The following is a 12,518-nucleotide window of genomic DNA, read 5'->3' as shown; positions in this document are numbered from 1 at the left end:
GTGACAGGGAAGGGAGAGAGGGAGCAGGGCTGAGTTGTGGGGTAGCAGGACCATGGGGCAGAGGTGAATGAAAGTGGGGTAACAGGAAAGGTGGGGGAAGGAAACAGAGGGATGGAGGGGAGACAGAGGAGGAGGTGGAGGAGACTAGGGGGGAAGGATAAAGATACATTATTAGGTAGACACTGAGTGATGTGGGGAGTATAAGAAAGCATTGACATAGTGTTAAGTAGGTAAATAGGTTGAGGGAAAGTGGAAGTAGGAGAGGAGACTGTAAGGGAATCCGAGCAGAAGAATTGTAGAAATGCAGGTGAGAAAAGCAGTGTAGGCTCAAGGGGTGTAGATTTAGTATGAAATGAGTCAAAAGCGTAGATAAAGTGGGTGCAGAAATGTATTTGGAGTGTAAGAAATGAAAGGATTGTGTGAGGTTTAAGAAGCAATGGTAATTATGTTAGATGTTTTAAGTGTTTGCAGGTAAAATTGCATTGGTGCAGCTGTGCTTAAAAAACAAAATTACAATAATACAGATACAGGCATTTGTAGGTGAAATGGATGGTTTATGAAATGTCCAAGTAAGGTAGTTCTGTGCTATGTAATCAGATGCAACAATCAGGAGGTGAGTGATCTGAGGAGTAAGTGACTCACATTTGTTATTAGTTCTTCAGTTTTCTTTGTTTTGTTAGATTGGTGTGCTTCTGTTTTCCTTCTTTTTCACTTCGATTGAACGCTAATTGAACACTGCTGTTATGTGTCAATTTTATCACGCTTTTATAAAAATGCACGCTTAGATCAATAAATGCACAGCCAAATGGCTTTGCACAGCCTACACCATTGGACTTTAGTAGAAGACTATTACAAGTGAAACCAATAATTGAAATCTGTAACCACACCCCACCCCCTCAAATGCCAGGCAATAAATTACCTTAAAAACAACAACCAGGCATTCCACAAAGATTAAACTGGGTCTATATCATTCAAAACTTTAAAAAAGTACTTCAAAATCACATACTATGCAATAATGTTTCAATTTGCATTACCCAGCAGAATTAGCTTTGCATATATAGATATAGTGCAGCAGAATAGATTGGTGGTTGTAGTCAATTGTAATTACCCAGCAGAATTAGCTTTGCATATATAGATATAGTGCAGCAGAATAGATTGGTGGTTGTAGTCAATTGTAATTACCTGTAGGTGACAAGAAGAGAAGAAACGTCAATTCACAATCGATATCAGCTGAAGATAAATTAACGCTGATTGAACGCTGCGTTATGTGTCAATTTTATCACGCTTTGATAAAAATGCATGCTTAGATCAATAAATGCACAGCCAAACAGCTTTGCACATCCTACACCATTGGACTTAAGTAGAAGTCTGGTGGTCAGCAAAATTTTGCACTGTCCTCCTACTATATATAGTGCGCACAACTACTAAAATACACCACAGGTATGGATGGATAGTATACTTGACGACACAGAGGTAGGTAGAGCAGTGGCCTACTGTACCGTATTGCTATATATTATATACTGGTGGTCAGCAAAATTCTGCCCTGTCCTCCTACTATATATACTGCGCACAACTACTAAAATACACCACAGGTATGGATGGATAGTATACTTGACGACACAGAGGTAGGTAGAGCAGTGGCCTACTGTACCGTACTGCTAATTATTATATACTGGTGGTCAGCAAAATTCTGCCCTGTCCTCATACTATATAATACAATGCAGCACAGATATGGAGCATTTTTCAGGCAGAGAACGTAGATATTTTCAGCACACTGAGCACAGATATTTGCAAGCACACTGAGCACAGATATTTGCAAGCACACTGAGCACAGATATTTGCAGCACACTGAACACAGAAACTGAGAAAACGCTGCACGTCCTCTCCCTATCATCTCCAATGCACAAGTGAAAATGGCGGCGACGCGTGGCTCCTTATATAGAATAGAATAGCTGCTGACGAGCACGATTGAGGGAGGAAAGGGACATTTGAATCCAGCCCATAGATGCAATGTGAATATGTAATTTGTACCTTCCTATCTTAAAATGTATATACAGTGTATATGTCACAACTGAGGGCCTGAGCTGACTGGAGGCAGCCTCAGTTGTAGGGGCTGAGGTGTAGTGGAACCTGGGAGGTTGTATCAGACCCCTGGACATGTAAGTTAAATGTAGAAGAATTGCCCGAAGGCGTGCCCACGACAACCAGGATAAAAGTCAATGATGTTTATTTTGACAAACTCCATGCATCACAGCAGTAATAAAAGAGAAACATAAAATCAGCAGAGAAATAATACAGTTCCTGGGTACTACAGGAGGGCAAGGACCACAGGGCTCTGGTAGTATGAGACAGTTCTTATTATCTTCTAGTTGGAAAGTCCTTACTAGGCCCGACTGTAGCAATGGAGATAGCCCAGGATCATACTAGCTGGTGTTCCAGGAAAAGCTGGGCTGCTGTGGATAAAATGGCTGCTGTGGGTACTGGCTGAAACCAGACTGATGTAAGCACGGAGTGGATTGCTGGATGGAACCAGCCAAATAATAAATGAAGCTTGAGAGCGATGAAATATGATTGATATATGGAGTTTGAGAGCGGCGAAATAATAGTGCCGGTGGTGAGTGGTAATCTGCGGAAATGATACCGGCACTTTAAGAAGAGCTGATCTCTGCTGGAAGCTAGGCTGGACGCAGGTAAATCTGTAACTGGAAACAGATGAGTCCCAGAGGACTGGAGAGTCAGGCTGCACCGCAGGTGGTAGACTAGAGCGGGTCTCTTTAGTGGAGGTTTGGAGATGGTAACTGGAACCTGGAAAACAACCACGGGAGAGAGACAAACTGGAACTAGGTTTGACAACCAAATCACTGACGCCTTCCTTGCTCAGGCACAGAATACTTATACCTGCAGCAAGGAAGGGATTGGCTAGGCAATTATGCAGATTACAATGGAAACATCGGATTGGTGGAAATGAACAGGTGACAGAATCCAACATGGCTGCGCCCATGCAGACACTTGGAGGGAAGATTGGTTTGATAATCCATGTGGGAACTTTAACAGCAATGGCGGCGCCGGCCACAGTAAACAGGAGACGCCAGACTGATGAGTGCACATTTGAACCACGCGGGCAACAGCGGAGGCCGCGGCTGACATAAGCGCCACTCTGACATCCTGCATGCAGAAACTCAGGGACGGCGGCGGAGGCCGCGGGAGATGCCATTCAAGATGTAACATGGCGCCGCTGTGACAGCGTCTCAGAGTGACAGGAGAGGAGGCAGGAATGGGGACATCAGAATAACAGATGGGATCCGGTCCTGGAGCGCTGAGCCAGCCTTAGGAGGCATCTGAAAGGTAAGTTATGGCGTCCAGATACCCGGATCGTGACAGTATACACTAGAGGTCTTTCCGAACCCCCTAATCCTAACATTGTAATTTGCTTTAGGGCGCACCTCCAATTAGTCTAGTGTTTCTTGCTGCCTTTCCAATGAAGCAAGTTTAATTTAGTAATAGGTGAAAAACCATCCCTACAAAGGTGTTAATCAGAGACTTGGCTTTGTGGACACTTTTCAGAGAACAACTTTGTTAGCATAAAAGTAAAGCCAGAAAATGAAGAGCTGTTTAATCACTAGAGATGAGCGCCGGAAATTTTTCGGGTTTTGTGTTTTGGTTTTGGGTTCGGTTCCGCGGCCGTGTTTTGGGTTCGACCGCGTTTTGGCAAAACCTCACCGAATTTTTTTTGTCGGATTCGGGTGTGTTTTGGATTCGGGTGTTTTTTTCAAAAAACCCTACAAAACAGCTTAAATCATAGAATTTGGGGGTCATTTTGATCCCAAAGTATTATTAACCTCAAAAACCATAATTTCCACTCATTTTCAGTCTATTCTGAATACCTCACACCTCACAATATTATTTTTAGTCCTAAAATTTGCACCGAGGTCGCTGTGTGAGTAAGATAAGCGACCCTAGTGGCCGACACAAACACCGGGCCCATCTAGGAGTGGCACTGCAGTGTCACGCAGGATGTCCCTTCCAAAAAACCCTCCCCAAACAGCACATGACGCAAAGAAAAAAAGAGGCGCAATGAGGTAGCTGTGTGAGTAAGATAAGCGACCCTAGTGGCCGACACAAACACCGGGCCCATCTAGGAGTGTCACTGCAGTGTCACGCAGGATGTCCCTTCCAAAAAACCCTCCCCAAACAGCACATGACGCAAAGAAAAAAAGAGGCGCAATGAGGTAGCTGTGTGAGTAAGATAAGCGACCCTAGTGGCCGACACAAACACCGGGCCCATCTAGGAGTGGCACTGCAGTGTCACGCAGGATGTCCCTTCCAAAAAACCCTCCCCAAACAGCACATGACGCAAAGAAAAAAAGAGGCGCAATGAGGTAGCTGACTGTGTGAGTAAGATAAGCGACCCTAGTGGCCGACACAAACACCGGGCCCATCTAGGAGTGGCACTGCAGTGTCACGCAGGATGTTCCTTCCAAAAAACCCTCCCCAAACAGCACATGACGCAAAGAAAAAAAGAGGCGCAATGAGGTAGCTGACTGTGTGAGTAAGATAAGCGACCCTAGTGGCCGACACAAACACCGGGCCCATCTAGGAGTGGCACTGCAGTGTCACGCAGGATGTCCCTTCCAAAAAACCCTCCCCAAACAGCACATGACGCAAAGAAAAAAAGAGGCGCAATGAGGTAGCTGACTGTGTGAGTAAGATAAGCGACCCTAGTGGCCGACACAAACACCGGGCCAATCTAGGAGTGGCACTGCAGTGTCACGCAGGATGTCCCTTCCAAAAAACCCTCCCCAAACAGCACATGACGCAAAGAAAAAAAGAGGCGCAATGAGGTAGCTGACTGTGTGAGTAAGATAAGCGACCCTAGTGGCCGACACAAACACCGGGCCCATCTAGGAGTGGCACTGCAGTGTCACGCAGGATGTCCCTTCCAAAAAACCCTCCCCAAACAGCACATGACGCAAAGAAAAAAAGAGGCGCAATGAGGTAGCTGACTGTGTGAGTAAGATAAGCGACCCTAGTGGCCGACACAAACACCGGGCCCATCTAGGAGTGGCACTGCAGTGTCACGCAGGATGTCCCTTCCAAAAAACCCTCCCCAAACAGCACATGACGCAAAGAAAAATAAAAGAAAAAAGAGGTGCAAGATGGAATTGTCCTTGGGCCCTCCCACCCACCCTTATGTTGTATAAACAAAACAGGACATGCACACTTTAACCAACCCATCATTTCAGTGACAGGGTCTGCCACACGACTGTGACTGATATGACGGGTTGGTTTGGACCCCCCCCAAAAAAGAAGCAATTAATCTCTCCTTGCACAAACTGGCTCTACAGAGGCAAGATGTCCACCTCATCATCATCCTCCGATATATCACCGTGTACATCCCCCTCCTCACAGATTATCAATTCGTCCCCACTGGAATCCACCATCTCAGCTCCCTGTGTACTTTGTGGAGGCAATTGCTGCTGGTCAATGTCTCCCCGGAGGAATTGATTATAATTCATTTTAATGAACATCATCTTCTCCACATTTTCTGGATGTAACCTCGTACGCCGATTGCTGACAAGGTGAGCGGCGGCACTAAACACTCTTTCGGAGTACACACTTGTGGGAGGGCAACTTAGGTAGAATAAAGCCAGTTTGTGCAAGGGCCTCCAAATTGCCTCTTTTTCCTGCCAGTATAAGTACGGACTGTGTGACGTGCCTACTTGGATGCGGTCACTCATATAATCCTCCACCATTCTTTCAATGTTGAGAGAATCATATGCAGTGACAGTAGACAACATGTCCGTAATCGTTGTCAGGTCCTTCAGTCCGGACCAGATGTCAGCATCAGCAGTCGCTCCAGACTGCCCTGCATCACCGCCAGCGGGTGGGCTCGGAATTCTGAGCCTTTTCCTCGCACCCCCAGTTGCGGGAGAATGTGAAGGAGGAGATGTTGACAGGTCGCGTTCCGCTTGACTTGACAATTTTCTCACCAGCAGGTCTTTCAACCCCAGCAGACTTGTGTCTGCCGGAAAGAGAGATCCAAGGTAGGTTTTAAATCTAGGATCGAGCACGGTGGCCAAAATGTAGTGCTCTGATTTCAACAGATTGACCACCCGTGAATCCTTGTTAAGCGAATTAAGGGCTCCATCCACAAGTCCCACATGCCTAGCGGAATCGCTCCGTGTTAGCTCCTCCTTCAATGTCTCCAGCTTCTTCTGCAAAAGCCTGATGAGGGGAATGACCTGACTCAGGCTGGCAGTGTCTGAACTGACTTCACGTGTGGCAAGTTCAAAGGGCATCAGAACCTTGCACAACGTTGAAATCATTCTCCACTGCACTTGAGACAGGTGCATTCCACCTCCTATATCGTGCTCAATTGTATAGGCTTGAATGGCCTTTTGCTGCTCCTCCAACCTCTGAAGCATATAGAGGGTTGAATTCCACCTCGTTACCACTTCTTGCTTCAGATGATGGCAGGGCAGGTTCAGTAGTTTTTGGTGGTGCTCCAGTCTTCTGTACGTGGTGCCTGTACGCCGAAAGTGTCCCGCAATTCTTCTGGCCACCGACAGCATCTCTTGCACGCCCCTGTCGTTTTTTAAAAAATTCTGCACCACCAAATTCAAGGTATGTGCAAAACATGGGACGTGCTGGAATTTGCCCATATTTAATGCACACACAATATTGCTGGCGTTGTCCGATGCCACAAATCCACAGGAGAGTCCAATTGGGGTAAGCCATTCCGCGATGATCTTCCTCAGTTGCCGTAAGAGGTTTTCAGCTGTGTGCGTATTCTGGAAAGCGGTGATACAAAGCGTAGCCTGCCTAGGAAAGAGTTGGCGTTTGCGAGATGCTGCTACTGGTGCCGCCGCTGCTGTTCTTGCGGCGGGAGTCCATACATCTACCCAGTGGGCTGTCACAGTCATATAGTCCTGACCCTGCCCTGCTCCACTTGTCCACATGTCCGTGGTTAAGTGGACATTGGGTACAACTGCATTTTTTAGGACACTGGTGAGTCTTTTTCTGACGTCCGTGTACATTCTCGGTATCGCCTGCCTAGAGAAGTGGAACCTAGATGGTATTTGGTAACGGGGGCACACTGCCTCAATAAATTGTCTAGTTCCCTGTGAACTAACGGCGGATACCGGACGCACGTCTAACACCAACATAGTTGTCAAGGCCTCAGTTATCCGCTTTGCAGCAGGATGACTGCTGTGATATTTCATCTTCCTCGCAAAGAACTGTTGGACAGTCAATTGCTTACTGGAAGTAGTACAAGTGGGCTTACGACTTCCCCTCTGGGATGACCATCGACTCCCAGCAGCAACAACAGCAGCGCCAGCAGCAGTAGGCGTTACACGCAAGGATGCATCGGAGGAATCCCAGGCAGGAGAGGACTCGTCAGAATTGCCAGTGACATGGCCTGCAGGACTATTGGCATTCCTGGGGAAGGAGGAAATTGACACTGAGGGAGTTGGTGGGGTGGTTTGCGTGAGCTTGGTTACAAGAGGACGGGATTTACTGGTCAGTGGACTGCTTCCGCTGTCGGCCAAAGTTTTTGAACTTGTCACTGACTTATTATGAATGCGCTGCAGGTGACGTATAAGGGAGGATGTTCCGAGGTGGTTAACGTCCTTACCCCTACTTATTACAGCTTGACAAAGGGAACACACGGCTTGACAAATGTTGTCCGCATTTCTGGTGAAATACTTCCACACCGAAGAGCTGATTTTTTGGGTATTTTCACCAGGCATGTCAACGGCCATATTCCTCCCACGGACAACAGGTGTCTCCCCGGGTGCCTGACTTAAACAAACCACCTCACCATCAGAATCCTCCTTGTCAATTTCCTCCCCAGCGCCAGCAACACCCATATCCTCCTCATCCTGGTGTACTTCAACACTGACATCTTCAATCTGACTATCAGGAACTGGACTGCGGATGCTCCTTCCAGCACTTGCAGGGGGCGTGCAAATGGTGGAAGGCGCATGATCTTCACGTCCAGTGTTGGGAAGGTCAGGCATCGCAACCGACACAATTGGACTCTCCTTGTGGATTTGGGATTTCGAAGAACGCACAGTTCTTTGCGGTGCTTTTGCCAGCTTGAGTCTTTTCAGTTTTCTAGTGAGAGGCTGAGTGCTTCCATCCTCATGTGAAGCTGAACCACTAGCCATGAACATAGGCCAGGGCCTCAGCCGTTCCTTGCCACTCCGTGTGGTAAATGGCATATTGGCAAGTTTACGCTTCTCCTCCGACAATTTTATTTTAGGTTTTGGAGTCCTTTTTTTACTGATATTTGGTGTTTTGGATTTGACATGCTCTGTACTATGACATTGGGCATCGGCCTTGGCAGACGACGTTGCTGGCATTTCATCGTCTCGGCCATGACTAGTGGCAGCAGCTTCAGCACGAGGTGGAAGTGGATCTTGATCTTTCCCTAATTTTGGAACCTCAACATTTTTGTTCTCCATATTTTAATAGGCACAACTAAAAGGCACCTCAGGTAAACAATGGAGATGGATGGATACTAGTATACAATTATGGATGGACTGCCGAGTGCCGACACAGAGGTAGCTACAGCCGTGGACTACCGTACTGTACTGTGTCTGCTGCTAATATAGACTGGTTGATAATGAGATGTAGTATGTATAAAGAAGAAAGAAAAAAAAACCACGGGTAGGTGGTATACAATTATGGATGGACTGCCGAGTGCCGACACAGAGGTAGCTACAGCCGTGGACTACCGTACTGTACTGTGTCTGCTGCTAATATAGACTGGTTGATAATGAGATGTAGTATGTATAAAGAAGAAAGAAAAAAAAACCACGGGTAGGTGGTATACAATTATGGATGGACTGCCGAGTGCCGACACAGAGGTAGCTACAGCCGTGGACTACCGTACTGTACTGTGTCTGCTGCTAATATAGACTGGTTGATAATGAGATGTAGTATGTATAAAGAAGAAAGAAAAAAAAACCACGGGTAGGTGGTATACAATTATGGACGGACTGCCGAGTTCCGACACAGAGGTAGCTACAGCCGTGGACTACCGTACTGTACTGTGTCTGCTGCTAATATAGACTGGATGATAATGAGATGTAGTATGTATAATGAAGAAAGAAAAAAAAACCACGGGTAGGTGGTATACAATTATGGACGGACTGCCGAGTGCCGACACAGAGGTAGCTACAGCCGTGGACTACCGTACTGTACTGTGTCTGCTGCTAATATAGACTGGTTGATAATGAGATGTAGTATGTATAAAGAAGAAAGAAAAAAAAACCACGGGTAGGTGGTATACAATTATGGATGGACTGCCGAGTGCCGACACAGAGGTAGCTACAGCCGTGGAATACCGTACTGTACTGTGTCTGCTGCTAATATAGACTGGATGATAATGAGATGTAGTATGTATAAAGAAGAAAAAAAAAACCACGGGTAGGTGGTATACAATTATGGATGGACTGCCGAGTGCCGACACAGAGGTAGCTACAGCCGTGGACTACCGTACTGTACTGTGTCTGCTGCTAATATAGACTGGATGATAATGAGATGTAGTATGTATAAAGAAGAAAGAAAAAAAACCATGGGTAGGTGGTATACAATTATGGATGGACTGCCGAGTGCCGACACAGAGGTAGCTACAGCCGTGGACTACCGTACTGTACTGTGTCTGCTGCTAATATAGACTGGTTGATAATGAGATGTAGTATGTATAAAGAAGAAAGAAAAAAAAACCACGGGTAGGTGGTATACAATTATGGATGGACTGCCGAGTGCCGACACAGAGGTAGCTACAGCCGTGGACTACCGTACTGTACTGTGTCTGCTGCTAATATAGACTGGTTGATAATGAGATGTAGTATGTATAAAGAAGAAAGAAAAAAAAACCACGGGTAGGTGGTATACAATTATGGACGGACTGCCGAGTGCCGACACAGAGGTAGCTACAGCCGTGGACTACCGTACTGTACTGTGTCTGCTGCTAATATAGACTGGATGATAATGAGATGTAGTATGTATAAAGAAGAAAGAAAAAAAAACCACGGGTAGGTGGTATACAATTATGGACGGACTGCCGAGTGCCGACACAGAGGTAGCTACAGCCGTGGACTACCGTACTGTACTGTGTCTGCTGCTAATATAGACTGGTTGATAATGAGATGTAGTATGTATAAAGAAGAAAGAAAAAAAAACCACGGGTAGGTGGTATACAATTATGGATGGACTGCCGAGTGCCGACACAGAGGTAGCTACAGCCGTGGACTACCGTACTGTACTGTGTCTGCTGCTAATATAGACTGGATGATAATGAGATGTAGTATGTATAAAGAAGAAAAAAAAACCACGGGTAGGTGGTATACAATTATGGATGGACTGCCGAGTGCCGACACAGAGGTAGCTACAGCCGTGAACTACCGTACTGTGTCTGCTGCGACTGGATGATAAATAATGATATAAAAAATATATATATATCACTACTGCAGCCGGACAGGTATATATTATATAATGACGGACCTGCTGGACACTGTCTGTCAGCAGAATGAGTTTTTTATAGAATAAAAAAACACCACACAAGTCACACGACGAGTGTTTAACTTTTTCAGGCAATCACAATATAGTATACTATACTGGTGGTCAGTGTGGTCAGGTCACTGGTCAGTCACACTGGCAGTGGCACTCCTGCCTGCAGCAAAAGTGTGCACTGTTTAATTTTAATAATATGTATGTACTCCTGGCTCCTGCTATAACCTATAACTGCTCCCCAGTCTCCCCCACAATTAAGCTGTGTGAGCACAGTCAGATATTATACATAGATGATGCAGCACACTGGGCTGAGCACAGATATGGTATGTGACTGAGTCACTGTGTATCGTTTTTTTTCAGGCAGAGAACGGATTATATTAAATAAAACTGCACTGGTGGTCACTGGTCAGTGGTCAGTCACTAGTAAACTCTGCACTCTCTAGTACTCCTAAGCTCCAGTAAATCAAGTGTCTCTGTCTCAATCTCACTCTCTCTCTTCTAATCTAAATGGAGAGGACGCCAGCCACGTCCTCTCCCTATCAATCTAAATGCACGTGTGAAAATGGCGGCGACGCGCGGCTCCTTATATAGAATCCGAGTCTCGCGATAGAATCCGAGCCTCGCAAGAATCCGACAGCGTCATGATGACGTTCGGGCGCGCTCGGGTTAACCGAGCAAGGCGGGAAGATCCGAGTCGCTCGGATCCGTGTAAAAAAAGCTGAAGTTCGGGCGGGTTCGGATTCCGAGGAACCGAACCCGCTCATCTCTATTATTCACTCAATTGGATTTTTTTGCCAGCATATTTCTTTTTCTCTGCAACCCACTGCTAAATTGTGCTTCCTAGCTGTTTTTATAAAATCACTGAATCAAATCTAACTCTGATTACATCAGAGAAGGCCAGGTACCCTACACCATAACAGGGGGTTTGAAATTTTGACTTGTCTACTTAAAGATCACCAAAATCTGATCAAAAGGTCAATTACGTCCCTGGGTGGGATTGAACCACCAACCTTTTGGTTAATAGCCGAACACACTAACCGATTGCGCCACAGAGACACTTTGCAAAAAGTACATACTGACAAAGGCTAATAAGCATTTATCTAGAACGTTTCCTAGAAAAACTTTAAAAAGTCAATAATCTGGAGAGTTTTTGTAAGATGTTTCTTCCACCAACCAACGAAGAAACACATTGGTACTTTTCCATGATGAGTGAGTGCTTCAGGTTCTCTTGCACTTACATGTGCAGCAGAGTACTGCAATGGAAGCATGCTGGGCCCATAACCCAGAGGTAGGCAGATTGAAACTATCCTTTGCTATATGCATTTTTTTTTTGTTAATTAAAGTAATCCAAAACTGGGATTGATATTTTGGTTCTTTTATTTTTACTTAAAGTACAATAACTTTTACCATTTTAATTTGTTTTAATAGTATATTGACAGTATTGTTTTCTTTCAAAAATCCACTTAATTATCTTTACCCTATTATTAAAATGGTAATTGACAAAAACAAACTACATTGTCACCAGAAGAGCAATACAAAATGTACAAGTGATATATTAAAATCATCTTTTCAGCTTGAATTTCAATGATGCATTGGGGCAACGATTTTGTTAGCAACATCTTCACCCTTAAATAAAGATTTTCTTAATTCCTTACCTGTGTGCTAATTAGATATCACCTTGTTTTCACATTAAACAGACTTCCACATGAGAAAGCAGCAAGGATGCAGTGGCGTTAATGTTTCCTGGTGTCAACCCGTATTATTTCAGTAGACATTGAAATGAGGATGCATCTTGCTGCCTTTCCAATGAAGCAAGTTTAATTTAGTAATAGGTGAAAAACCATCCTTACAAAGGTGTTAATCAGAGACTTGGCTTTGTGGACACTTTTCAGGAGAACAAATTTGTTAGCATAAAAATAAAGCCAGAAAATGAAGAGCTGTTTAATCACTCAATTGGATTTTTTTGCCAGCATATTTCTTTTTCTCTGCAACCC

The sequence above is a fragment of the Pseudophryne corroboree genome, chromosome 3 (genome assembly GCF_028390025.1).
Source record: "Pseudophryne corroboree isolate aPseCor3 chromosome 3, aPseCor3.hap2, whole genome shotgun sequence".
Lineage (NCBI taxonomy): Eukaryota > Metazoa > Chordata > Amphibia > Anura > Myobatrachidae > Pseudophryne > Pseudophryne corroboree.
This window is presented reverse-complemented; position numbering follows the sequence as displayed.